Source organism: Typopeltis vanoorti, chromosome 2 (genome assembly GCF_054136105.1).
Source record: "Typopeltis vanoorti isolate ZY-2024b chromosome 2, IOZ_Tvanoo_1.0, whole genome shotgun sequence".
Lineage (NCBI taxonomy): Eukaryota > Metazoa > Arthropoda > Arachnida > Uropygi > Thelyphonidae > Typopeltis > Typopeltis vanoorti.
In genome coordinates, this window is record NC_143550.1 from 4,806,502 (window position 1) to 4,834,499 (window position 27,998).

Genomic DNA, 27,998 nt, shown 5'->3' on the forward strand with positions numbered 1-27,998 from the left:
GTATGGGCAAATGATTGAGAAAAAAATGTAGCCTATCGATGTGTTTCTTAAAGAGTGGGAGAAACAGTATGGGGGAGATTGTTCCAAAGAATAGAAGTGGATGGAATGAAGGAAGATGATGAGAGGTTAGTTCGGGGTGTTTGAAGCTGGGCAGCGTATGGATGTTGGCCAGTGGCTGTCTAGTTATTACATGGTTAGAAAAAAAGTGGAGGAATAATAGCAGCCAATTCAGAAGAGCAATGCCCATGAAGTACCAATAGAAAAAATCAGGGCTGAAACAGAGCACCTTTGGTAAAGTGACTGAAGGGAATCTGTGAGGGAAGGTCATCTATTAAGCAGAATGCCCTCTTTTGAATACCATCAAGGATTCTTAGGGAGGTCTTTGGTGTTCTATCCTAAATGTTGGAACAATACTCCGAGGTTGGTTGGATCTGAGACTTATAAAGTGTTAGAAGTTCAAAGGAAGAGGAGTAATGTTTAGAATGAAAAGAACACCAAGCTATTTAGAGACTAAGGAGGCATGTGTGTAATATGTTTGTGCCAAGATAAAGTAGATGTGACAGTCAACCCAAGAAGAGAAGCTGATCTTGAAAGGAAACTGGAACATTATCAAAAGTAAGAGATATGAGATAGGATTTTTCTTACAGGTAATAAGTCAGGCTTGAGTTTTTCATCATTGAAATTTACTAAATTGTCGCCCCATTTGAGGATGTTGAGGTGGTCATTGGTTAAGTCACTGGTAATGGAATATCTTGAGGTTATCATTTGAGTACTACAAGGTTTCTTAATGAGAAAGAAGAAGAATGAAAAGTGCTGTCATTGACAAAACTATGAATAGGATTTGATGTCAGAGAAAGGAAGTCATTGATGTAAGGAGGAAGAGCACAGACCCGTGGAGAATGCGAGCATATTTGGGGAAATCTGATGGGAGTAGGCCATCCACCGTAACATACAATGAATGACCATTGAGGAAACAGGCAATCCCATCACAGAACTCAGGAAAGAGGCCATAAGATGGCCGCATCTTTGCTAGATATGATCAGATGCCTTTGAAATATCAAGAGCAATAACATAGGTTTTTTTTCAAATCTTTCCATGGCCTGTGTCCAAATGTGGGTGAAGTTAACTAAGCGGTCAGCTGTAGAACAAGAATGGCGGAATCCATATTGGTGATTACTAATTAACTGTTCCAGATGAATTCCAAATGATTGGAGTACAGCTCTCATAGTACCCATATATAAAAAGGGAAAACTGAATGTGAGAATTACATGAGGTATTTCTCTGCTGAGTGTTCCTGGTAAGATTTATGCAAGTATACTTGAGAAAGATTTTCACTTTATGACAAATAGTTGAGAAATCATGGGAATCTAAAAAAGATCTGTATTTAAGTTTTGTAGATCTGGAAAAGGCATATGACAAGGTGCCAAGAGAGAGGCTATTCAAAACACTACAGTTGTATGGTGTCAGTGGGGCATTATATCAAGCAATACTTAGTCTTTATTTGAGTTGTAAGTCAGCAGTTAGAATTGAAGGAAATACAAGAAGTTGGTTTAATGTTAGGTCTGGTGTCAGACAAGAATGTACATTATCTATATGGATTGCATTATGAAGGAAAGTGGTATTAAACCTGATATCAAAATTGGAGATGTTAATGCCAGCTCTTTGCTTTATGCGGATGATGTTATACTTCTAAATAAATCCGCTACAAGTCTGCAAGATTCCCTGACTAAATTGAATAACTGTTGTAATAGATATGGTATGAAGGTCAGCAATAACAAGGGCAATGAAAATAGGCAGAAGCATTGAAAATGTCAACTGCATTGTGAATGGAGAACCTATAGAACAAGTAAAACAGTTCAGCTACTTAGGCATGATTTTTAGTGAAGATGATAAATTAAATATGGAAATAGACAACAGAATCAACAAAGCTGGTATGGTAGGAAATCAACTGAATCAATTTATATGGAATAATAGAGAAATAAGTCAAAACACTAAGTTACCTGTATACAAAACAATGTTCAAACCAATTTTAACTTATGGATATGAGAGCTGGGTTAGAAGTAAAACACTTGACCAAAGACTAGAGACCACAGATATGAGAGTCCTGAGAAAGATTAGATGTGTGAACAGATGGCATCAATGGCAATATCATATTAAAAACGAGGATATTAGGAAAGAACTTGACATTATTAGCATCCAGGAATGTGTTTGAGCTAATCTCAGGTGATATGGTCACTTAAACAGAATGGGAGAGGAAAGATTAGCAAAAAACGTGTTCTCTGCCAGGTTGGCAGGAAAAAAAACAAGAGGAAGACCAAGATATGGGTGGTTTGAGATGGTAAAAAGTGCCTTAGAAAATTGAAATATCATCATCGTCATTAGTGTTCTGTCTCTTGACAGGTTCAATGGTATATATCTCAGCAGATTCTCTTCCTCTAATTTCCTCTGTTTCTTGCTTCCTCCTTCATTTCTTGATATCCTCTTGGCTGCTTTCCTTCAATTTTTTCTTCTATCATTCTTTTCATTAGGCTTTCTCCTCTTAATACCTGTCCTATCCACTTTTTCTGTCTTTTTCTTATGGTCTTTAGTAAATTCCTTTCTTCTTCAACTCTTTGTAATACTTCTTCATTGGTGATTTTTTCAGTCCACTTTATTTTCTCCATTCTTCTCCATAACCACATTTCAAATGCTTCCAATATTTTAACTTCTTTCTTCCCAATTATCCATCTTTCTGACCCATATAAGGTCATAATACTCCAAATATAACACTTAAGTCTTTTCTTTAAATTTTTATTCATTTTATTAATAAACAAATTTTTCTTGCTATAAAATGCATATTTTCCTTTGTTAATTCTTTCTTTTATTTCCATGTCACATTTTCCATTTTCTTGTATTATATTATCAGGGTATTTGTATGTCTCACTTGCTCTACGCTTTTTCCATTCATCGTCACCTTGACAGTTCCTGGAGATTCATCACTTTTGTTTTCTTTATGTTCATTTTCATACCATATTTCTTGCATATACTTTCAAATTTGTGCATTAGGTGCTGTAGTTCATCTTCAGTATTAGCTAAAATTGATTGATCATCATTGATCACTAATATTCTGTATTGTTCTTCCTCCAATAGTGATTCCTCTTTTCTCTTCATCAAATGCTTCTTTCATCATTTCTTCTGCAAATATATTCAAGAGCGTCAGTGACAGGCAGCATCTCTGTCTTACACCTTCCAATCACACAGTTTTTAGTTTTTCCTACTTTTGTCTTTATTATGGCATTCTGGTTCATATATAATTCAGCTATTAACCTTCGATCTCTCCAATCTAAACCTATTTTGCATAACATTTCCATAAGATTTTCCCATTTCACTATGTCAAATGCCTGGTCCCCCCCCCCCCTCTCTGTGTCTCTTTTTCCTGGCTTTCTTGGCATCAGACACCTGTTTTGCTAACCTTTCCTCACCCATTCTATTTAAGTCACCATATTGCCTTAAATTAGCTCTCTTCTGATTTTTCTCAGAATGCTCATGTCTGTGGTCTTTGATTAAGTGCTTTATTGTTGATCCCACTTTCAGATTCATGAATTAAAACTGCTTTGAACACTGTCAAAATCTTTGAGGTAAGCAGCAGAATCAACAGCAGGAGGGTTATACTACAGCATGCCATAAACAGATTTCTTAAGTAAAACAGAAATGAATAGGAAAACAAATTTCACACTGCTTGTTTGGACTAATTCTCTTATTCCATAAAGATTTATTCATTTGGCTGCCCACCAGCAAGCCTTGCTTATTCTGTTGTCTGTTTCCAAATTTAATTTACCAACTGTGCCTAAAGAGCTAAAATATGTTACTTGTTCTATAAGTTTCCATTGAGAATGCAGCTGAAGTTTTCTATGTTACTGCCTGTTCTCACAGTTTTGATCTTTATTGCTGATTTTCATGTCAAATTTGTTATTCAATTAGATAGAGACCCTGTAGATTTGCACCAGATGTATTTAGGAGTAAACATCATCTGCATAAAGCAGGGCTAAGTTTGGTATCTCCAATTCTAATATTAAATTTATTGCCATTTTCCTTCATAATGCGATCCATATAGATGATGAATAAGAGTGGAGATAATGTGCATCTTTGTCTTAACCCTGATTTTACATCATACCATTTTCCTGTATTTCTTTCAGTTATAACGGGCTGACTTACAACTTAAATATAGACTATCTATTGCTCTTGATAATGTTTCATTTATCCCATATAACTGTAGTGTTCTGAAAAGCTCTTCTCTATGCACTTTGTCATATTCCCATGATTTTGCAACTTCTTGTCATAAAGTAAAAAGCTTATCTTGACAACCTCTATTTGGCCTGAACCAAGCTTCTCCTTCTTCTTCATCATCTTCTGGAGACTCAAACTAATTATTATATGCACAAAACCTATCATCCCTCTCCTTGAAGTCATTTATTGTCAGGGAACTGTCAACGAATTCTGGAAATCCATTCCACTCTCCATGCCAAAAATCTAGTCCGCAAACCCCTCTGATGCAACTTCCACAGATGACCTCTAGTTCTCTGACTGTTTGTCAGATATTGAAATTTTTCTTTGCATCGATTTTATAAAAATCTTTAACATCTTAAAATTTTCTATTGTGCCCCCTATTTTCCACTTATCAGCTAAATTTTGTAACCCACATGCATTTTCAACTTGTTCTCATAGGGAGCATTCTACAGACCTATCACCAGCTTAGTCACTCGTCTCTGAATCCTCTCTTCCACCTCCTGAACCCAGGTGACCAAATCTGTGCACAGTAGTCAGAATGCAGCCAAATTATAGCCTTATAAAGAGGAATAATCATTTCACTATCTTTACTTGTTAGCATGTTTTCAACATCCAAGTAATCCTTTTAAGTTATTTCACCAACTTTTGCAGTATGTCCATCATTATCCCCAACTTCCTGGCATCATCAATTTCTTGCAATCCAATACCATTAATATGATACACTGTATGCAATCTTTTCAACCTGAAGTGCATAATCTTACATTTTGCAACATTAAATTGCCAATTACTATCCTTTGCCACAATGGCAGTTTATTTAAATAGTCCTGCAGAATATCTGCATCATGTTTATCAACTATTGCTTTCCCTGGTTTTGCATCATCATTCAGCGAACAACTGAATATCCCTCCTTAAATCTTTCTCTGTGTCATTGATATACAAATTAGAGTAGTGGCCCTAGTGCATAACCTGAGGTGCTCTGCTAGTCACCCTCATTCCCTAGATTCCACTCCGTATACTACCCTCTGGTGTCTGTCAGCCACCCTCCCCTCCATCCATGGTACTAGCTTCATATCCATTCCCATTTGCTCTAACTTTTGTAATAGTTTTCCATGCAGTATTCTGTCAAATACCTTGCAAAGTCTAGCCTAGCAATGTCATAGTGTAACCATTTCCTTCGTGCAATTTCGCTGTCTCTTTCTTATAAAATGTGAATAAACTACTAAGACAGGACATACCTTTACAAAGCCATGCTGTCTATTATAGAGTATCGCATCTCTATCCCCACACTGTTGGATTTTACCTTTAACCAACTTTTACAAGAATTTAACATCACTCCTGATATATTAATTGATCTGTAGTTTGCTTCCTCTATCTTGGAGCCACCTTTATGTAATGAAACGTCTCACCCTCTTTCTGCTGGAACCTTCTAAAGCTGAGACTTAGATTGAACAACTTCATCATAGGCAGAGTAATATCATTAAGCATGAGCTACAAAAGAAGAAAATGCTGTGGAGGATGAAAGGTGACCAGCATGATAAGAAAGGAAAGTTAGATTATCAGAAGAATCTAGTCAAGCAAGCCAAAGGAAATCCAAGCATTCTTTTGTTATGTGACAAGTATGAGAAGAATGATTATGGAAGATTAACATTAATGAATGCTGATGAGGACAGAAGCATATAAAAAAGTTGAGTTACCGAGTGACAACTTCACAAGGGTATATCATCCAAGTGAGGATACTGCTGTAACATGTGACAGAGACTGATGTGAGAACAGAGGGAGAATTGGAGGTTTTTAGGATATTGCACAATCTCAATGTAAATACACCTGAAGGATTAGATTAGATATTAGCATGGATTTTGCAAGAATTTGCAAGGTTGATGTGAGAACAGAGGGAGAATTGGAGGTTTTTAGGATATTGCACAATCTCAATGTAAATACACCTGAAGGATTAGATTAGATATTAGCATGGATTTTGCAAGAATTTGCAAGGTAACTGGCATCTTCTGACTAGGATCTTTAAGTCTTAACCCTGGTAGAGTGCCAAAGGAGTGGAAAGAAGGAAAAAATAATTCTCTTGCGTAAGAGAGATTCTAAGAATGCAGTAACAAATTATAGACCAATCAGTATCTCAAGTATGGTAGTAAAAGTACTGGAAAAATTGGTCAAAAAGAGAATTCAAGAATGGTTGAATAAAGATAGGATACTGTATGACAGGGGTGTTCAAGCCGTCGATTTTTTGGTCGATCTCTTGTGTATTCCTCCTTACTTGCAAATTTAATTAAAACTGAAAACATAATATTTTATTTATGATTATTTTGTATTATTTTTAATTTGCTTTCAGTGTATTGCTCTTATTTATTTATTTTTCCGTTAAAATTGTCAAATCAGTAATTTTCTTATAAGTCCGGGTAAATGAATTAATTTGGATCAGTGGAAGTCAAACAGCGAGCCGAGTGAATACGATTATAAGCAAAGTGTAAAAACTCGATTGTAGCTTAAATATTAAATATTCCAAAGCATATTACATCGATTTTTTACTTAGGTTAAGTCCCATGTGAATATTGTAAAAAAATAAACTTTGTTTGTCTCGGTATAGTTTGTATTAGATGTTTTTGTAAATAACTTTTGAAGCTAACTGTATATACTGCTTTAATAAGAATATGTTAGAGTGTTAAAAACAAAGGCGATGTTTTTGTCGCCGAAGCTGAACATGGTGGCATTAGAAAGATTGTTATTGAAACTTGTATGTATGAGAAAGGCTTACAGGCTCTAAGTGTAAACATCTCCGAAGTCAGTCAGGAAGGGTTCAAACAACTTTCCGGTGGCTAGCAACTTACAATCAAAAGAAAGCGGAGGAGAACAAAAGGTGTGCCGAACTTAAAACTTAAGATGAAAGACTCATACCGATTCTTTAGGGATTGGCAAACTTCATGCGAGGTCTCAGAGGAAGCCTAATAAAAAGGGACTGAAGCAAGCAGAAGGGGTTCCGGTTCCAGAATTGCTGTCAGATAGGAGGCTGCCCGGTCCAGAGTCACCGTCAGAGAGACTGCCCAGATCCACGTTGCTTGAGAGAGGAGTTTCCCGCTTCCAGAAAGGAGGTTCGCGACTTCGCTAGAGAGAGACTACTTCTAGGCCTCAGACAAGGTTTCAAATTACCAAAAGGAAGAGTTCCAATTGCCAGAGAAAAGTTTCCAGGACAGGTTAATGTCAGACATTCACCAGTGTGTTGCGTTTTCATTACAATTTGATGAATCGAATTGTAATGAAAAACTTCACTGATATTCTTCACTTCATATCAACTTCACTGATATTACTCAGTTAATGGTAATTATTCGCATGGTATTTCGAGATTATTCAAGTAAAGAAGAACTTTTGAAAATTATACCATTACAAAGGGGGTTCTGCCCCCTGACGCCCACGCCGCCCAACTCCCCGTGTTCTGGACTGGTAGGCCAGTTCTCCTTGAATTCCGATGACTCGAATTTTGAAGACTCGACACTCAGGGTAGCCTCTGAGTTTCAAATAACTTGACAAAAACGTTACAGCCTACATCCGTTTCAAGCTGACGTCAATCCATTTCCAATTTCAGCTTATCAATTTATAGTATAGAGTAAATTATTGGGAAGGACTAGGGGAGAAGATATTTTTTCAGCCTTTGATGAATTTTTGAAACCACACAAACTTTCGCTTTTTAAACTTGTGTCTATTACTACTGATTGTGCTCCTGCAATGATAGATAATAAATCAGGCTTCATTTCATTATGTCAAAACGATGACAAATATCCAGATTTTTTAACATACCACTGTATTATTCACCAACAAGTACTGTGTATTAAAAGATTAAACACAAAAGATGTTTTGGATATTATATTTAAAATTGTAAATTTTGTTCAAGGAAAAGCCCTGCAACGGTAGTTATTTAAATTACAGGCAGATGATGATAGGGAACTTCTGTTGTACTATAATGTTCGCTGGCTCAGCAGAAGTCAATTTTTAGAAAGATTTCTTGTATTAATTAATGATATAAAAGATTTTCTTGATGAAAAAGGAGAGATATTTATCCACAATTGAGTGATAAATGATGGTTGTTACACTTATCATTTTTAGTAGATTTCTGTATGAAATTAAGCAATTTAAATATAGAGTTACAAGGTAGAGATAAAAATTTAATTGACATGTTTATGTTCAATAAAAACTTTCCAACAATACTTACTTTCATTAAAGAAAAATATAAATGACCACGAATTTAGACATCTCCCATATTTATTAAAATTTTTTGAACAAAATCAAGAAATGCTTTGCTATGATTTAAAAGAATTTATTCATGAAATAGAATTGGTTGAGGTAGAAATAAATTCAAGATTTAAAGATTTTAATAAAACTGAATGATTGTATCTTTTATCCGTAATCCATTTCAAGAAAACTTGAACATCACAGAAATTTCAAATAAAATTAGTGGGTTGTTTGATATAAACCAAGCTGAAGTAGAACTTGAGATAATAAACTTTCAGAATAGTTTACATTTAAAATCAATAAACAATGAAGTCATTTGGAAGTATATACATGAAAAATTCCCAATATTAACTGATATTGTGTGAAAAATTCTGTTTTCAGAATCCGCTTTTTCTAATATAACCGTCATAAAAAATCAATTAAGAAACCAAATTACAAATGATCATTTGGTTGATTGTCTGCGATCGGCCACTTCTTCATATCAACTTGACTATGAAAATATTGTGAGGTTCGAATAATGCCAAATTTCACATTAACTTTTTTTTTTTTTAATCAACCAGCCTTTCCTCTAACTTGTGAGTTTGTAATCGATCTGTTCTTTTTTCTAACTTTGGTTTTCCAAAATAGAGAAATATTTTATTCCAATATATATTAATTTAATTTTTTTTTTTTTTTTTTTTTTTTTTTTTTTTTTTTTTTGTTGTTGTTGTATTAAAATAATTAAAAGTGATAAATAAATTTTTAAATACACAAATAAAGTTTTTAGTTGTTTATTTGTGCGTAATCAGATATCAGCTTGGGTGAACGTGATCTATATAAGAGAGTAGATCGTCATAAGAGAGTAGATCGCCGAATAACTTTTTATAGAAAAGTAGCCCCATGTAGTAAAAAAGGTTGAACACCACTGCTGTATGAGGCAACATGGCTTGGTTAAGGGTAGGTCATGCCTTAGTAATTTACTAACTTTTTTATAATACAGTAACATCTGTGTTGGATAAAGGAAATAGCTACGTGATTTCTGCTGGATTTTACAAAGGCATTTGACAGAATATCACATGGAACTCTGTTATGAAAATTAGAACAAGTGGAGATGGATATGACACTGGTTTTGTAAATAAGAGAGTGGTTGCTGGACAGATATCAAAAAGTGATATATGTAAGAGCAGAATCGAGGTGAAAACAAATTAAACAGCAGTTGGGACCACTGCTGTTTAATTTGTATATAAATGATATAGGAAATAACTTGAAGGATCCACGTTGCTTGAGAGAGGAGTTTCCCTCTTCCAGAAAGGAGCTTCTCAGTTCGAGACGTCGCTAGAGAGAGACCACTTCTAGGCTGCAGACAAGGTTTCAAATTGCCAAAAGGAAGAGTTTCAATTGCCGGAGAAAAGTTTCCAGGCCAGGGTAATGTCAGACATTCACCAGTGTGTTGGGTTTTCATTACAATTTGATGAATCAAACAACTTCACTGTATTGCTCAGTTAATGGTATTTATTCGCAAGATTATTCAAGTAAAGAAGAACTTTTGAAAATTGTACCATTACTAGAGGGTTCTGACGCCTACGGCGCCGAATCCCCCATGTTTTGAATACTCGACACTCAGGGTAGCTCCTGAGTTTCAAAACGTTTCAAATAACTTGACAAAAACGTTACAGCCTGCATCCGTTTCAAGCTGACGTCGTATCCGTTTCCAATTTCAGTTTATCATTTTATAGAGTAGCTTATTGGGAAGGACTAGGGGAGAAGACATTTTTTCAGCATTTGATGAATATATTAAACAACACAAACTTCTGCTTTTTAAACTTGTGTCTATTACTACTGATTGTGCTCCTTTAATGATAGGTAATAAATCAGGCTTCATTTCATTATGTAAAAATGATGACAAATTTCCAGATTTTTTAACGTACCACTGTATTATTCACCAACAAGTACTGTGTAGTAAAAGATTAAGCACAAAAGATGTTTTGGATATTACATTTAAAATTGTAAATTCTGTTCAAGCCCTTCAACAGGCAGTTATTAAATTACAGGCAGATGGTGATAGGGAACTTCTGTTGTACAATAATGTTCGCTGGCTCAGCAAAAGTCAATTTTTAGAAAGATTTCCTGTATTAATTAACGATATAAAAAATTTTCTTGATGAAAAAGGAGAGATATTCATCCACAATTGAGTGATAAAAGATGGTTGTTACACTTATCATTTTTACTAGATTTCTGTACAAAATTAAGCAATTTAAATTTAGAGTTACAAGGTAGAGATAAAAATTTAATTGACATGTTAAGTTCAATAAAAACTTTCCAACAATACTTGCCTTCATCATCATCAAATTCATGCCATGTACAGGATATGATAGTACTACATGAAAAAAATTAAATCATTACTAACTTCCTGTCTACAATTTTCCTCCAAATCAATCTGTTATTTGTCAAGACTCCAACATTATATTTCTATAATTTCAGATCTTATATTTCTATCGTCTAAGGCACTTTGTACCGTATCAATCAACGGTGAACGTGACCTATATAAGAGAGTAGATCGCCGAATAACTTTTTATAGAAAAGTAGCCCATGTAGTAAAAAAGGTTGAACACCACTGCTGTATGAGGTGCAACATGGCTTGGTTAATTGTTGGTCATGCCTTAGTAATTTACTAACTTTTTTATAATACAGTAACATCTGTGTTGGATAAAGGAAACAGCTACATGATGATTCTGCTGGATTTTACAAAGGCATTTGACAGAATACCACATGGAACTCTGTTATGAAAATTAGAACAAGGGGGGGAATGGATATGACACTGGTTTTGTAAATAAAAGATTGGTTGCTGGACAGATATCAAAAAGTGATATATGTAGGAGCAGAATCGAGGTGAAAACAAATTAAACAGCAGTTGGGACCACTGCTGTTTAATTTGTATATAAATGATATAGGAAATAATTTGAAAGGAAATGTTCAGTTGTTTGCTGATGGTGCAAAATTAGGTAGAGTAATAATTAATCAGGATGATTTAAATAGGCTGTCAGTATGGGCAAGAGATAATAGATGTCTGTCAGTTAAATGTGAAGAAATGTAAAGCTATGCATTTTGGGATAAATTGATTACAAGCTGTGTACTACATTAATGGAACTGTACTCCTGTAAATAGATGAAGTTAGAGATTTAGGAGTGGTGTTAGATAGAGAGTTAAAGTTTAGAGGACATATTGATAAGGTAGCCCATAAGATATTTAGCTATTGAAGAACACATTAACAAGTAGAGATAAAGTTGTTATTCCTGTTTATAAGGCCTTGATACGTCCACACCTGGACAGTGCTCCAGCTGACATGAAATGTCATCATGCTGTACCATCAAATGTATTTGTGCTTTAAACCAATTGAGGATACAATTTGATTGGCTAAGTCCTAATGGGGCACATACCAATAGGGATGCAGATTAGACATTAGGTCAGATCCCCATTTTTTTTTTATCTACATTCCTTAAAGACAGTGTGGAGATCTCCGCCCAGTTTAGATTTGATCCATAAGTCACCCAATCCTGTGACTCCTTCATTCAATAAAAAGCACCTTATCACTCTTACCTACTACTGCTACCCTAAACAGTTTTTTTGAGAATGGCCACTTGTCCTGCCATATCAAAAGTTCTCCATTGTTCACTAGGAAATATTCATCCATCAAGTCTAAATGTTTTAATCACATCATTTCTTTGTGTTCTAGATACAAAACTCTGCAGATTACATTGCCTGATGTCATTTTCATTATAATTTTTTGCTATGGTCTTTAAAGATAGTCCAACACCAACTGCAAACCACTTGAAATTTTCTTAAGAAAATAGAACCTAAAACCAGAAGAGACAAGAACAAGTTTGTGAGTTTACTTCTTAAAATACTTATCAAGGAAACTCAGCTTAAATGGTTACAGAAAAGGTGGTGTGGAAAACAAGAAAGCAGAGAATAAGGCCTACTGAAATACCTGTACGTACATAGGCAAGTAGCATCCAAAACACACTGAAAGAGTGGAATAAAAATAGAATGATGCCAAGTATAGCCAAAGAGCAGAAAAATGCTGCGAACTTTATGTTTTTGCTATCAGGTAGAAAAGAACCAGCTAAATAAAGTAACTAAGTAATTTTTTAAAAATTTTATTTTAGTATTGTCTTTTTTTTGTGTTTTTTTCACATGTCATTGTCATAGATATGTAGAGTAATCTACTGTTCATCTGAAATGAGCCTTCAATTAATCATCTAACCCTTTAATTAGAATGGCAAATTACCTTCCCCATAAGGTTGGATAAATTGTAGATTACTGAATGTATTTATTTTGTTAACATTGAATGTTCCTTTATTTAAATTTTTCTTTTTCTTTGTAGCCCTTATCAAATGGATTGTGTCATCAGTGCACCATCATGACTGCATGACTGGCAGTTAAATTAGAGATTTATTTGGGAAAGGAGTTAACAATATTCTGGGTCATTCAGAATACTTGTAGTCATTCAGGAGATAAAGAAGGGGGGGGGGGTGAAAAGTAGATTAACTAAAAGCTACTAATGAAAATCTTTTTCCCAAGCTGATACAATATTTTTGTGTAGGGTGTCAGCTCTCCTTCTCTCCAGGAAAAGTGTGGAAATAATTACGATAATATAGCATTGAAAGTTTAAACTATCTGAAAATCTTTTTAAAAAAGTAGCAGAAAAATTATATTAACTGATAGTAATGCATTTATAAAATTTTAAAATATGATGCTATTTTTCTGAAACTTACAATTTGCCGCATTTGCTAATGAAAATAAATTTCAGATTTTTTTTTTTTTTTTTTTAACTATGATGTGGCATGTGCAGAGATTTATCATCGTACTTAGCCATTTCAAAATATTGACTGTAGTTTTTGTAATAACTCAACCAACATTCTCATCGAACGGGTACTTCTAGATAGAAAGATTTTTTTTTTTTTTTTTTTTTTTTTTTTTTTTTTTTTTTTTTTTTTTTTCAAAATGGATAACTAGCCAATGAATGTGTAATAAGTAGTAGCATACATGTTATCAATTTGGCAGTCTTGTGTTTCTAACACAGTTAAGACTCCTTCTGAGTTGAGTGATTTTTTTTTTTAATTCAAAATTGTTTTTTATATAAACGTTTCCCATTTTAAGCACATAGTGAAAAATGAATAAGCACTTATTAAATCCATTTTGTCTGTATGCAGGATCATTCCTCTGCTCCTAGCTATATAGATGCTATTGAAGTTGGGTATTTGAGATCCTTAAGACATTTCCTTGAGCCATCTCAATGTTTGTTTCAATCTGACCATTTGTAAGTACACAATTCAATACAACATTCAAAATTAGAGTTGCTCTGGATGAATAAAATAATTTTCAATGGTGGTAATTATTCCAGTTTAGCTGGATAGACTTGAGTCCTGAAATACTAAATTTGATATTTTATACATGACAATCATTACTGTGACATCTCTAGTGATCATAAGTCACAGTATATTTCAAATATGAACCAGGATGTTTTGTGAAGTATTTGCACTGGGCGAGTTATTTTACTTTGCTCATCTTTAATTTATGTTCATTTCAATTATTACGTGTTTGAAATTATTTGTATTCTTTCTTTATGTGTGTGTGTTTAATTTATGCTGTGAGTGAGCAGAAGAAAAAGGGAAAACATGCCACTTGCAGTTTCTTCCAGATGTTCCTGCTATTCATTTTGAAATTTTGTGTCTCCTAAATTTGAAAAGAGGAGAAAAAGAGAGAGAGAGAGATTAAGATTGTATTTTTATAATGAAAATGTTCACAATTATTTTATACAGGTTTTTATATCATTTGTTGAATTTTATATTATTATGGAGTTCTTGAAATATTCATTTTGCTCACACACATAAACTGCACTGGTATGTTATAATAACTTTAATACATAAACACAAGATTAGTTCAATAATAATAGGTAATTATCAAATGCATCAGATATTTTCATCTGAAAAAATAATCAGTCATCAATATATTGTGAGAAGATAGAACAAACAACATGGATGTCACATTCATGGTACAAGCCCCAAATGAAAATGGTGATAGAACATCACTAATGATGAACTGTTTGTTTAATATTGTTTTTGAAAAAAACACTATTTAGCAGAGCTCACTTTGTCTGCTCCAACCCTATAACTTACCACAAAACAGGATTGTGTAGTGTAATGGATTTTAATCTCCCAGAAAATTCACCATATTACAGATACAGTCCAACTTCTTATAATTCTGACATTGAACATGGATTCTAGCCTCTACATTGCATGTTTATCCACCTTCCTTCCCACCAGCAAACTGTCTCTCTTATTACCATGCTTTGATAGCCTGGTTGACTTAGTTGTCACTCTCTGTCCAACAGACTGTGGGTTCAAATCCTCTCATGAACTTGAATGTGGATGTCTTTAGGTGGGAGATGAATATGAAGCCTGGTGTGAGATTACTGTCCTGCCAATTAGAAGCCTGGAGTGGTTGAAGTGCAGATTTGATCTCTAGACTAGAGTTTCAAGTTTATATTAAAAAAAAAAAAAATGAAAATAGAAAAAATCCTTTGTCCACCAACACTTCTAATGTAGCTATGGCAGTTGTGTGTGTGTGTGTATATAAAATATCTATGAAAGATTCTCTCAGGAGAGTTTACCTTGTGTATGCCATCTGACACATTTTGAACAGACCAAATGGTGCATTGAGAAGACTTCAAGAACACCAATACAACTACTACAAGACATCCCATAAGTCTGGTCTTGAGCAACATGAAGTTAATACAGACTACAGATGTATATTATATATCTTTACTGAAAGTTTGGAGCAAAGGGATTGGGTCTAAACATTACCAACAGGAAATATTTATATAACAACATTCTACCATTAGTGTTTTGGAACTTCTTGTTAGTGTGTTGCTAATGGTCTCATTTTCATAGTGGAATGCATTATCTGTGATATATTTGTTAATTACTTATCATTAAACTACTCTTAGGCTTATATGTATTAGTTATTAATTCTGTCACAAATTTCTCTAAAACCATGATATGTTATAGTTATGGCAACCCTGTGTATGTTGTGGAGTGGGGATTGATGTGTGTTTGTGTATATGTATATTACCTACTTTGTTGTAAGAATAGTCTCTTTTGTTATCCTTCATTTACTGAGTGGTTATATGTATGTATATGTAGTTAATGTACACAGTGTATTCCTTACCTGATTGCACTGCACATTTAATTTATGTATGCAGTTATGTTCTTCACAATCTTAAAATGCTGAAATATATTGAAGTATATCATTATTGCTTATCAGTTAAGCTTGCACTTGTATGTACAGTATTGTTAATTATTTACTTAAAAATTAAATAAACTTAAGAAAAAATAAACTTGGTGTACAATTATCAGCATAATTATATTAAAATGAGTTGAATATTTTTTTTAAATTTTGTTTTCTTGTGTTAATATGCCATAAAAATTTGAGAAAAGCTGCTATGTATAAATTGTAAAATGTACTGATAAATTTAAATTAATAATCTGGAAGAAGGCATGAGTTATATGAAGAGTATAAAGAGCAGATGAGGAGAGTGACTCAGTGGGTAAGGTGCAGTATAAGCAGAAATTAGAGCATTGCAGGCCAAGAAAACCCTTGGAAGTTTTTTTGATATAAGGCAAGTAGAAAGAAGCTAATAGGATGTTCATTTATCTTTTTAGCTTCTTTCTACTTGCCCTATATCAAAAAAACTCCCAAGGTTTTCATATTCATCTGTCCATAACTACTGTTGCATTTCTTTTGTCTGCCTTGACTATTATTATGTTTTTATCTCATAATTCTTTAAGAATTACAATGAGATTCTTTAAGAATACACCATAAATCATGTCTGGCATCCCATAAGCTACCACCAGCCATCACGTAGTTCTGGTGACAAACATGAATGCCTTATATTGATCAAAATGTCTTTTTTTACTATTGCATAAAGTCTCCAGATTCTTACATTCACCAAAACTTCCACATCATCCCATGAAAAAAAAAAAAAAAAAGTGTTTAAGATTCATTGCTCTTATGGTATTTGCTATGTAGATACCACAAGAGCAAATGTTTGCAAATACCACATGTGGTATTTGCCAAACAGAAAGTTCGGGGGAGATCCACATGTCCAAACATGTAAGCAACATTGAAAAAAAGAAAACAGCATAAATCAGGTTTTGCATCTCATACAACTACTATAGGCCATCAAGTAGTTTGGTGACAAACAGAAATGCCTTATATTGATCATGATTGCTTTACAAAAAAAGTTCAAGGAAGCCTCACAAATGCTGCAGATCCCCATACAGTGTAACAAAAATCAAGTCTAAATCCTACATCAAGTTTGGTCTGCTTTCGTTAAAAGGAGGACCTAGGATACAGCACATGCAGTGCTACATGCGCTGTCGTGTTCTGTAGAACATTTCAACAGCAACCAGCATTGTTACAACACGTATACAATAATTAATTTAATGTTTTTATTCTGCTTGCATATTTATATATGTACCAATTCTGAAGTTCTGATAACATCTGTAATTGTTTCTGGTCTCTTTTTTGTACAGCTTTTGTTCATACCCCCTGATGGTGTTAAGTTTGATGACTTATGAAACTTGTAGGGTTATATTTGTTTAATTTTATTAAACTCATTATTTAGCTAAAAACACATCTTAATGCTGAATGCTGTCTACAGAACTGCTAAATTACATATCTGCCATATTACAATGTTATAATCTGAAATTGTGTCGGTTCTACAATCGATTTTCACGAGTTTCTAGGAGAAAAGACCCACTTGCCCATGTCCATTAATGTTCATGGCAGGCACTTTTCTGCAATCTTCTATTCATGCCCATTTCAGAACATGAAGTTGACCAGAAATTCCAATTTCTTCAAAACCCACTGTTATTTATTGCTTTCGTTGTTGGGCCTTTTATAGATGACAGGTCATCTCAACAAGTAGTTTGATTGGGAAAGCTTCCCATGTAATTTTAAGTGAGAAAATAATTTAGCATTCTTTACTTGTGTCCTGCATTGTTTCAACTAATAATTTACTAAAACATGAAGCAAGTTATATGAAATTTCTAAGATTTTTTTTAATAGAAAGAATTCAATGTTTGCTTAAGAAAGATTAATGTTGCACAACAAAGATTATTGAACAAATTAATTGAAAAATTAGATTTTAGCCATACATAGTGTTCAGCTACATGGAAGCAACTTCAGGTGAATTGTATTAGAAAAATAAGGTGAACATTTAAAAGTATGGAATTACAGCAAAATTTGATTCATATCTAATGAACATATTCATTGAAATTTGAACTAATCTATGGAATGTAAATTATCTATGCTAAATATCATTACTTTTATTAATGGCAGAAAAAAAAGAAAGTGATTGTCTTAATTAGAAAAGCAAAGTATTGTAGTCAGTTGTTACCCTGATAAAAGTACACTAAATGGAATAGTTGGCTCATAATTGTTCTAAATTCATATCAGGTGTTCACATTCTCTCTCTCATAAGCAAAGAAAATGTTCCTATGGAATATTTTATTTGTTATCTACCTGCAACGGATACTCTAGGAACTGGACTAACTGATAGTTTTAAAACTATCTTAAAAGAATATTGAGAGCCCAAAGTGCAAATCCGAAGCCCCTGCATTCAGGTTTTCTAAGCAGATTACTGGCAAGAAATTAGGTAGCCTTTATTTACCATTTACATCATTCTGTTTGTAAATGCACCTCAACATCTGGAGAGAGAGAGAGAATACAAAGACCTCTTTTGGTATGGATCCACAAAAAGATGGGATGTATGGAACAAGAGCAATTGCACTATCATTTCCAGGAATTAAGATTCTTTACTTGAGTCCTGCATTATTCAATTAATAATTTAGTAAAACATGAAGATTTTAGGGACATGATTCTCTGGCTAATCAGCCAATATGCAGGTTTTATGAACTGTTCACCATTGCTTGTTCTGTGTTAATGTTTCACAATAAATTCTAAACTTTATAAATATATTATTGGTGCTAATGATGGCAGATGATGCCAGCCTGGGTTGGTGGAGTGGTTAGCATATTGCTCTCTAGCCAAAAGGGTATGGGTTGGAATCCTACCATGTGCATGGATGTTTGTGATTGTCTGTGAAAATGCTAGTGGTGGTGGGAAGTAGATGGCATTAGTGTAGATGATGATGGTAGTTGCAGTTCGCTGTAGTTGGTGGATTGAGTGGTGGAGATGGAGAGTTATAGAGTAAGTGCACTCACTCCCTTGAGTCTTTGGACTATTTAGATGGGTCACATAATAAAATTGAAAGAGAGGTGTTGCTTCCACTGAAAAGAAGACATAAAAACCCATTACATATACTACAATTAAAATTATTAAATTGAGTGATTGTATATCCAACACAGAGATCAGCTGCAAAGCTAAACTTCAAATACCAAGAAATTATATACTTTGTTTAATCCTTTATCCAAGTGTAAGCAAACAAGTTTGCACCCGAACTATTTTCAGGACTGGGAAAACTCGTATAAAGAAGCTGATGACTTCACATCACTTGCTTTAGTATCCCATAATGCAAAGCACATCTCCTTGTGGACATGTATAGTGCTATGCATTATGGGAAGGGTCACTACCCTTCCCACAATGCATAGCATTTAGAAATTTAATGTGATAAAGAGCTAGTGTGACTCCTGGGTGAAAGTGGCATTTGCACTCCTTAGTGCAAAGCCGTCTGAGAAAAGCACTGCCATTTCGATTCTCGCCGCAGACTGGAACTTTTTTAAAATCGGTTCCTGAATTTGTCGATCCCTAGCATGGGCAAGCTAGTGTTTCCTCCCGGAAATTTGAGTTTTTCGTTCAGTAAATGCAAGGAAATTGACCGTAGAACCCACAGTTTTTCAGACCTTAAAAATGTATTAGGGTTAGGAATCACAAGATGGCGGCACTTGTTAGCCGTCTCTTCACTGCATGCCACTTAATTACTGATAGCCTTTGGTCAGCTATCTCTGATATCTTAGCTACCAGTGAAAATTCGACTGCTCACCGTCTCCAAAAGTTAGGGCTAAAATGGCCTCGCCTACTCCCTATAAGGGAATAAAAGGTGTCAGCTGATTTTTTTTATTAGTTTTATATACAATGATTAGCAAAATACCCTGCAAAGATCTTTCCATCTAGCTCAGTGGAAGTGATATTTCCACTCCTTAGTGCTAAACTGCCCAAAGAGAGAGCATCATTAGTTCAATTCTAGTCGCTGATCAGTGGAACTTTTTTCGACTGGTTCTCGAGTTAGTCGATCTCTGGCATTGGCAAGTGGGGTTTTTCTCCCGAAATTCAAGATAATTGACCATAAACGCCACACTTGCAGATATTAAAAATATTGTGTTAGGGTTAGAAACCATGGGATTGTGAGACTTGTTGAGCCGTCTCTTTGCTACAGGTCGCTTAAATTATTGATAGCCTTGGACTAGCTATCTCTGATTGGCTACCAGTGGAGATTAAACTGCCCACTAGATAGACTGAACAGCTCTATCTAGTGGGCAGTTTAATCTCCTACTCCCTATTAGGGAATAAAAGCTATTTTTGATAACCTTCAAATTAGATCACCCGAAGAGTGAGCGTCGTAAGTTTAATTCTACTGGTTCCTGAAAAACTCAAAATCGACCGTGAAACTCACTATTTTCAGGCAGCAAACAGTGGTGATTAGTGACCACAACACAGTGGCACTTGTCAGCCACCTCTCTTCACTAGACGTCATGTATGATTAGTGATAGTCATGGGTCAGTTATTTCTGATTGACTAATGGTGGTGATTGAAATGCCTCCTCAGTCTATGGGAATAAAATGCGTGGCTGCTTTGCTTACTACCCCAGCATCATACATCTTTCTTCCACGATATTTTGTTCCATTGATATCTCTTGTCCAAAGTATATGTAGTGATCTACTTGTTTAATTTCATATATACTTTGGACGACAGATATCCATGGACGAAATTAAAAGACGCACGATGCTTGGGTGTAAAGCATTTGGAAAATTACATTTCATACTAAAAAGTCAGTCACGAGCCTCCGTTGCTCAGTCAATATACACGAAGCCCTTTGGTCGGAAAGACCTGGGTTCGATTCTCGTCAGTGACGTGAGTAAATCTTTATATCTGGTCTCTTTCAGTGAAAGGTGAGTTAGCCGGTCTAATACGGAGGTAAGAGTTTTTTCACCCGGAAACTCCAGTTTTTGTACCCTGGAATAGGCAAACCGGTTCCGTGCACACATGGACTACACTCAGAAATACTGCCCTTAGGGGATGCAGCAAGGAATGGCTACCCGGTTGCATTAATTAGCTGTAAGCCTCCTCTGTATGGGAGGGTAGATTCAACCCATCTTAGGATAGGATGGACGAGTAGATGATGACGACTCAAAAGTCCACTACCGTTATGCCTGAAGAGAAGTTTTTAACCAATATACAGTTGACCAATGAACAATGCGGGGCTTAGGAGTGCTTACCCAACCTCTTGGCGTTGTTCGAAAATCCGCGTATAACTTTTGACTGCCCAAAACCTTAACTACGATTAGCCTACTATTGACCAGAAGCCTTACTGATAACATAAAAGTCCATTAACACATATTTTGTTTAGTATATATATATGTTATATATATACCCACGGTGGCCTAACTGCAGCTTGGGAACCGCATGTGGCTCTTAAGTTTTATTGCAGCTCAACTAACAAAAAATATTTCTAATTTTTCTTAATTTTCTGTTGTTTTAAATTTAATTCTTCAATTAACTACATTGCTGTTCGGCAATGTAGTTATTTATATTACCTTGTCAGAAAATTTAAAAAGATACAAAAGAATCAACTGATATTACAGGCCGACCACAATTAGCAATTTTTATTCGTTTCGTTCCGTTCTTGAGGACGGAGTGACGTGAGAAGAATTATTAGATTTAATAGCATTAAAAGATTACTCTGGCGTTGATATTAAAGAAGCTCTTGATGTTGCCCTTAAAAATGTTCCAAAAAATAAATTCGTGGCTCTTAACAATTTCTGGTAGGTAACTATGGCTCTTGCCGCCAAAACTCCGGCCACCCCTGTTATATACTATGTTATATCTTATAAAATCTTTTTATGAAAATCATAAAGATGACAAAATACATTTATATTATTATTACTGTATTTATCGGGGTGTATGGAGAGGTAGCACCTTAGTATCGATGTCAGCCGTTGATCTCAGGGTCAGGATGTTGGGCTCTGGTCCTCACATACACTCACCTCTCACTTATGGCTCCAAGAAGTTGGTAGTGCACACCAGCGGCCACACCCCGGTAAACCGTCTCGGCTGGCGGACTAAACTAAGTGAGGGTATCAGCAATATAGAATGCTATAAATAGGGAATGTCACCCCTTATGTGCACAAAGTCTGGAATAGCCAAGATGGCAGAAGTGATCATGGGCATGACAGCAAGATGTGTGGCACATCGAGGGCACACTCCTGACATCTAAGGGACATGAGGCCAGCCGTCGTGGAAGAGATCGGAGCCTCACTACTTATTTATCCATTGTCATCCATATCACAATATGAAGTTAGAGATGTGGTTGAAACCCCTGCAACCATCAGCTCTTATAGCTACAGGGAAAAAGAGCTTGAAACTGGGAATTGTAAGACAAGAACTACTGAGGTGTATGAAGATAATATTCCAAACCCTCCAGGGAGGATATTCTCAGATTTCCCTGGTCTGAAAACCAGGAGCAATCTCTTGAAAATAGTAACATGGAACGTCAGAACACTCTACGAGGCAGGCAAATTAGATAACCTACTCCAGGAATTAGAAGTGATGAAGGTCGATATTGTAGGTATCAGTGAAGTGAGGTGGACAGATACAAAAAAGAACAGAAGAAAAAATCACACTATAATCTACTCTGGCAGTGACTTACACCTTAATGGAGGCGCTTGTCCTAAGTAATAGAATTTCAAAATCTCTACGGGGATTATCTTGATGGACCTGTGGCTATAAGAGCTGATGGTTGCAGGGCTTTTCTTCTCTATTTTCTTCCAACTTTCTTAATCGTTGGGTCTTCCAGGTTTCCTTTTTGGTATCTCTCGGATACCAGTTTGTAACTCTGACTGTCCATCTGTTGTCATTCATTCTGGCGAGATGTCCTGCCCATCTTTTGCTGTTGTCGATGGTTTTCATTATATCTGAGTCCAGACTTCTTCCTGATTTCTGTGTGTCTTGGTCTATTTTGTTTATATTGCATATTCTTTCTATTGCACGAGTTGTTATTAAGCTTTGTTCTTCTTTTAAAGTTGTGTTCCATGTTTCACTTCCATAAGTTAATGCTGGTGAGATGTAACTATTGAAAAGATGGGCTCTTTGTTGAAGGCTATCCAAGCAGCTCTTTTTCTCCTTGTTATTTTATTTGATATATCATTATTCATTTTTATGGACTGGCCGAGGTAGATGTATTCTTCAACTTTTTCAATGGTGTGAGATTCTAGAGTGATTGTATGATCTTTACAGTATTTGTTTTTCATCCATCTTGTTTTGTTTGGGTGAGTGAGATATTAATACTACATCATCGGCGAATAATAGGATATTTAATATTTCACCATCAATTCCATCTTTCATGTCAATTTTTCAAATGATGCTGTCCAGAGTAGATGTGAAGAGATTAGGTGATAAGACATCACCCTGACGTACTCCTCTACTTAAGTTAATTTTAATCGGGTGATTGAAAATGGTGATATTTGTTGTGCTTTCTTTGTAGATATCTTTTATGAGTTGGATGTTTGCTTTTTCTATGCCTTGTTCTATTAAAGCTTGGAAAACTGCGTTATGCCCAACAGTGTCAAATGCCTTTTTAAAATCTATAAAAAGAAGACAAAATGGGATCTGGTATTCTCTGCATCTTTCTGTTAGCTGAGTAATAGTTTGAATGTGATCTATTGCTGAAAAGCCTTTATTGAAACCGGCTGGCCTGTTCTTTGCAGCTATTTTCATTGACGGAGGTTTGTATTCGGTTTAGGATGATTCTGGTGAATATGTGTGTGTACTAATAGACAGATAGGTCTGTAGTTACTGATGTCTTCTTTATTATCTTTTTTATGCAGAATTATGGTCTGATGTTTTCCATTCAGTAGATACTTTCCTTAATTGTATATATCGGGTAAACCTTTCTGCTAGAGCTTTAAAGAGTATTCACCCATTTTTAATTCATCAGATTTTATATACCATCAATTCCTGGTGATCGGTCATTTTTCATATGGTGGATAGCCATTTTTATTTCTTCAGGTAGGACATGGTATTTCCAGATTTTCCAAATTTTCGTCTGGTACTGGAGCTGTGATTACTTGCTTAGATGAGTAAAGGTTCTCATAAAACGATTTTACTATTTTTTCCATTTCACCTCTGTTTGTGTGTCTGTGATTGTCTATGAAGGCTGATGGTAGTGGTTGCTTTAGATTTATTTGTTTTTCTACTTTTTTTAGGCTACCGCAGAGCCTAGCTGCTTCTGCCAATTTTGTTGTTCTATATATGTTATAGTCGTCTTTGATATTCTGCCTCATTGTTTACAAATAATTTTATATTCTAGATGATCTTTCAGTATTCTTTTCTTCAATAGTTCTATTGTTCTTGCTGATAGGCGTTTCCTGGTCTTAGGAGGAAGTACATACAAGGTTCTTTCTTTGCAGTTCATTAATTTATTGTTAAAATTTGTTAAATCTTCGTCGATGTCATTTTTTCATTTCCAGTCGGTTTCTTCCACCTTTTTTCTAAATTCTTCTGGGTTTATTTGTTTTGAGCGTTTTTATGGTTGGACTGCTCCCGTATGCGTTCTTCATTTTTTTTTTTTTTTTTTAATGTATTTTGAGAGTGGCTCTTATTGGACGGTGGTCTGAATGAATATCGCAGTAAGTTTTCCCAATGACTTCGACATTTTTTATTATTCTTTTGCAAACTGTTAGGATAAAATCAATTTCATTTCTTGTCTCTCCATTTGGAGATTGCCAAGTCCATCTTTTTCCAGTTCTGTTATTAAAGAAACTATTCATAATGTACAGCCTTTTCTGCCAGGAGTTCACCTCGTTCATTTCTTTCCCCCACAGTCCAATATATTTTTCTTCAATAAATCCTGTACCTGTATCTTTGCATTGAAATCTCCCACACTATTGTGTATGTTGTTTTTTTTTCAGTAATGTTTCTCGTAGGTGTTCATAGAAATTTCCTATTTCTTCTTTGTCAGCTGTTGAGGTGGGTGTGTAGGCTACTATTATTTTTATTGTTATGGATTCTCCAATTTTTAATATTAGTGTTCCTAGTCGTTCAGAATGGATTGTACAAGAAATAATATTTTTAGTTAGCTTTTCGTTAATGATGAAGCCAACTCCTCCAGCCCTTGTAGTGTTATCTGAGGCTCCCAGGAAAATTTGGTTGCCATTGTTCCATTTTGCTGTTAATTCAGAGCTTCTTGGTTTCACAAATAGCGAGGACATCAAACTTTACATTTTGCAGTTCTTGAAGCAGGAAATCGATATGGGAGTCAGAAGACAGAGTTCTGGTGGTGAAGGAACCAATAAATAGTGTCGAATTTCCAGATGGTGATCTGCCTTCCTCTGCGAGATTCTTAGCATCCCCCTATTCTTGCAGATTTCTCACCACCACCTTGGTGGAATTGCAAAGAGCCGCGCAGGACAGAGCCTTTTCTTCTACTTGCTGGCATCTTTACAGTGGCCTACAGCACTTCTCCTGACCATGGTTTCTGAAGTCTGCCTATAAATGACAGAATCATAAGCGAAAATAACTGCACAACCATTCAACCTGTATATTATATAAGCATATGCACCAACCCAAGATTACCCAGACCAAGAGTTGGAACAACTTTATGAAGTCATCCAAGCTGCAATCTCCAGTGCTAAATCAGATGATGTTATTATACTGATGGACGACCTAAATGCAAAAGTGGGCTCAGAAAAAATCTCATTTTGCATGGGAAACCAAGGGCTTGGAATCATAAATGAAAGAGGTGAAAGATTAATTCAATTCTGTGAAACCAATGACCTAATAATTGCCAACACACTGTTTAAACATCCTCCCAGAAGACTATATACCTGGACAAGCTCTTGTGACATCTATAGAAACCAAATCGACTATATAATAATGAGCAAAAGATTCCGAAATGCAATAACACAAACAAAAACATATCCTGGAGCAGACATTGGATCGCACCACAACCCAGTGATTGCAAAAATCAAAATAAAACTTGAGATACCAAGCCAACCATTCATAAGAGAAACTTATAATTCAGACTCACTTAACAACCAAGAAGTTAAAGACTGCTTTATAAAAGAATTCACAAAATCCCTTAACAAGTCTGACACCACAAGTCACAGAAAATAGAACGCCAATTGATGAAATTAACATGAACTGGCAAACATTCAAGAATAGCATCAATGAAGCAGCCAAAAATACACTCCCACAATTAAAAAGGAAAAGGAATAAACCTTGGATGAATGAAAAAAATACTGACGTTGATGGAACAAAGAAAAAAGTTAAAGAACAAACCTGAATATAAAAGCATGAATAATGAAATAAAAAAAGAATGCAGTAAAGCCAAAGAAGAATGGATTAAATATAAATGTATAGATATAGAAAACCTTGATAGAAAACACAGAAGTAGAGAAATGCATGAAAAAATCAGAGAAATGACAAGCAGGACAAATACAGCAAACAATGCAATTGTCATTAGAGACTCAAGAGACCATATTCTAATGGATAAAAAAGAAATCACATCATGGAAAGATGGATTGAATACACAAGGAAATTATATGAACAACAAAGAAATGATAATCCTGAAGAGACTGATTTAGAAGGACCATCCATTTTACTCTGTGAAGTTGAAAATGCCATCAGAAAACTAAAACGACAAAGCTGCAGGAATAGATAACATCTTGGCAGAATGGTTGAGGGCTCTCGATGAAGGACTGAAATTTCTTACAAAATTATGCAATAAAATATACGAGACTGAATTTCTACCCAAAGATATTATTCACTCAATTTTCGTTCCAATTCCCCAAAAAAAAACAAAAGCTACAAGATGTGAAGAGTTCAGGACAATCGGTCAAGTATCAAAAGTACTCCTATACGTTATTCTCGAAAGAAAAAAAAGAAAATAAACAAATAAATGATACACAAAGTGGCTTCAAGGAAAATGTAGGTACAAGAGAAGGTATTTTCAACATCAGAACCATCATAGAAAGATATCTAGAAAAACAAAAAGATGTGTACCTCTTCTTCATATATTACAAAAAGGCATTCGACAATGTCCAACATGAACAATTAATTGAAATCCTTTCAAAAATAGGCATGGATGGAAAAGACATTAGGCTATTAACTAATCTTTACTGGGAACAATGCATCTTTGAGAATAAATAGAGAGACCTCAGAAGAATTCCCAGTTCAGAAAGGTGTGAGACAAGGCTGTGTCTTTTCTCCGATTCTCTAACCTATACACAGAAGAAATATTTAATAAAATTAATAACCTCAAAGGAATCACTGTAGGGGGCAGAAATATTAATAACCTAAAATATGCAGATGACACGGTTCTTCTAGATGAAAACAGATGTGACCTCAAAAATCCTATAGATGAAACCCTCAAGTATGGCGAACAGTATGGCGTCAGTTTCAACTTTAAAAAGACAAATATCATAATTTCAAGAGAAAAGAAAATACCAAAAATATGTATCGATATAAAAGGAAATAAATTAGAACAGGTGCAAAAATACATATACCTCGGACACTTGACCACAGAGAATGGCAGGACAGAAGAGGAAATTAGAAAAAGGATTGAAATCGCAAGGTCAACTTTCAACAGTATGAAAAATCTACTAACATCTAGAGAATTAAATCTGAAAACAAGACTAAGAATCTCCAAATGCTACATATGGTCTACATTATTATATGGAGTAGAGACATACACACTCTCCAATCTGAGTGTGAAAAAACTGGAGTCCTTTGAAATGTGGATGCTGCGAAGAATTATGAGAATATCATGGAAAGAAAAAAAAGATATGAAGAGGTACTAGAGATGGCAGGCGACAACAGGAGCCTGATGAAAGAAATTAAAAAGAGAAAACAGATATTTTGGACATATTCTGAGAAATAGCTGCCTACAAAGGACTCTTCTCGAAGGAACTGTTGAGGGAAAGAGGAAGACAGACTGGAGTGGATGAAAAATATAGAAGACTGGACCTATCTCTCATGAGGAATGCAGCAGAGAGGCGCAGAATAGGACATGGTGGAGACATGGTCGTCAATCTCCTGGAGGGAGAAGACACCTGACAGGACAGGAAGTTTACGTCGTCTGTTTACAAGATGAATCATATGGCTTTCAGTACCTACATCAACATTGTCTTATATTATTATTATTAAGAGAGACTCATCGACGAAGGCCACATACTACACACCAGCTATTATATTTATTCTTGAATTCATTCACACTACTT

General features: G+C 35.0%; 1 protein-coding gene across 2 annotated transcripts in view; it reads left to right on the plus strand.

The window, feature by feature from the left end:
• LOC150108792 (kinesin-like protein KIF11-B) overlaps positions 1-15,901 on the plus strand; it is a 706,328-nt gene extending 690,427 nt beyond the window's left edge. The window contains exon 25 of one of the 2 annotated variants that reach the window (XM_090403242.1): positions 13,692-15,901. The gene's annotated coding sequence lies outside the window, so the exon portion shown is untranslated. Of the gene's footprint in view, positions 1-12,862; positions 13,461-13,691 lie in introns of those variants that run through there. The other variant, XM_090403252.1, reaches the window with a different exon arrangement.
• Positions 15,902-27,998: the final 12,097 nt, after the last annotated feature.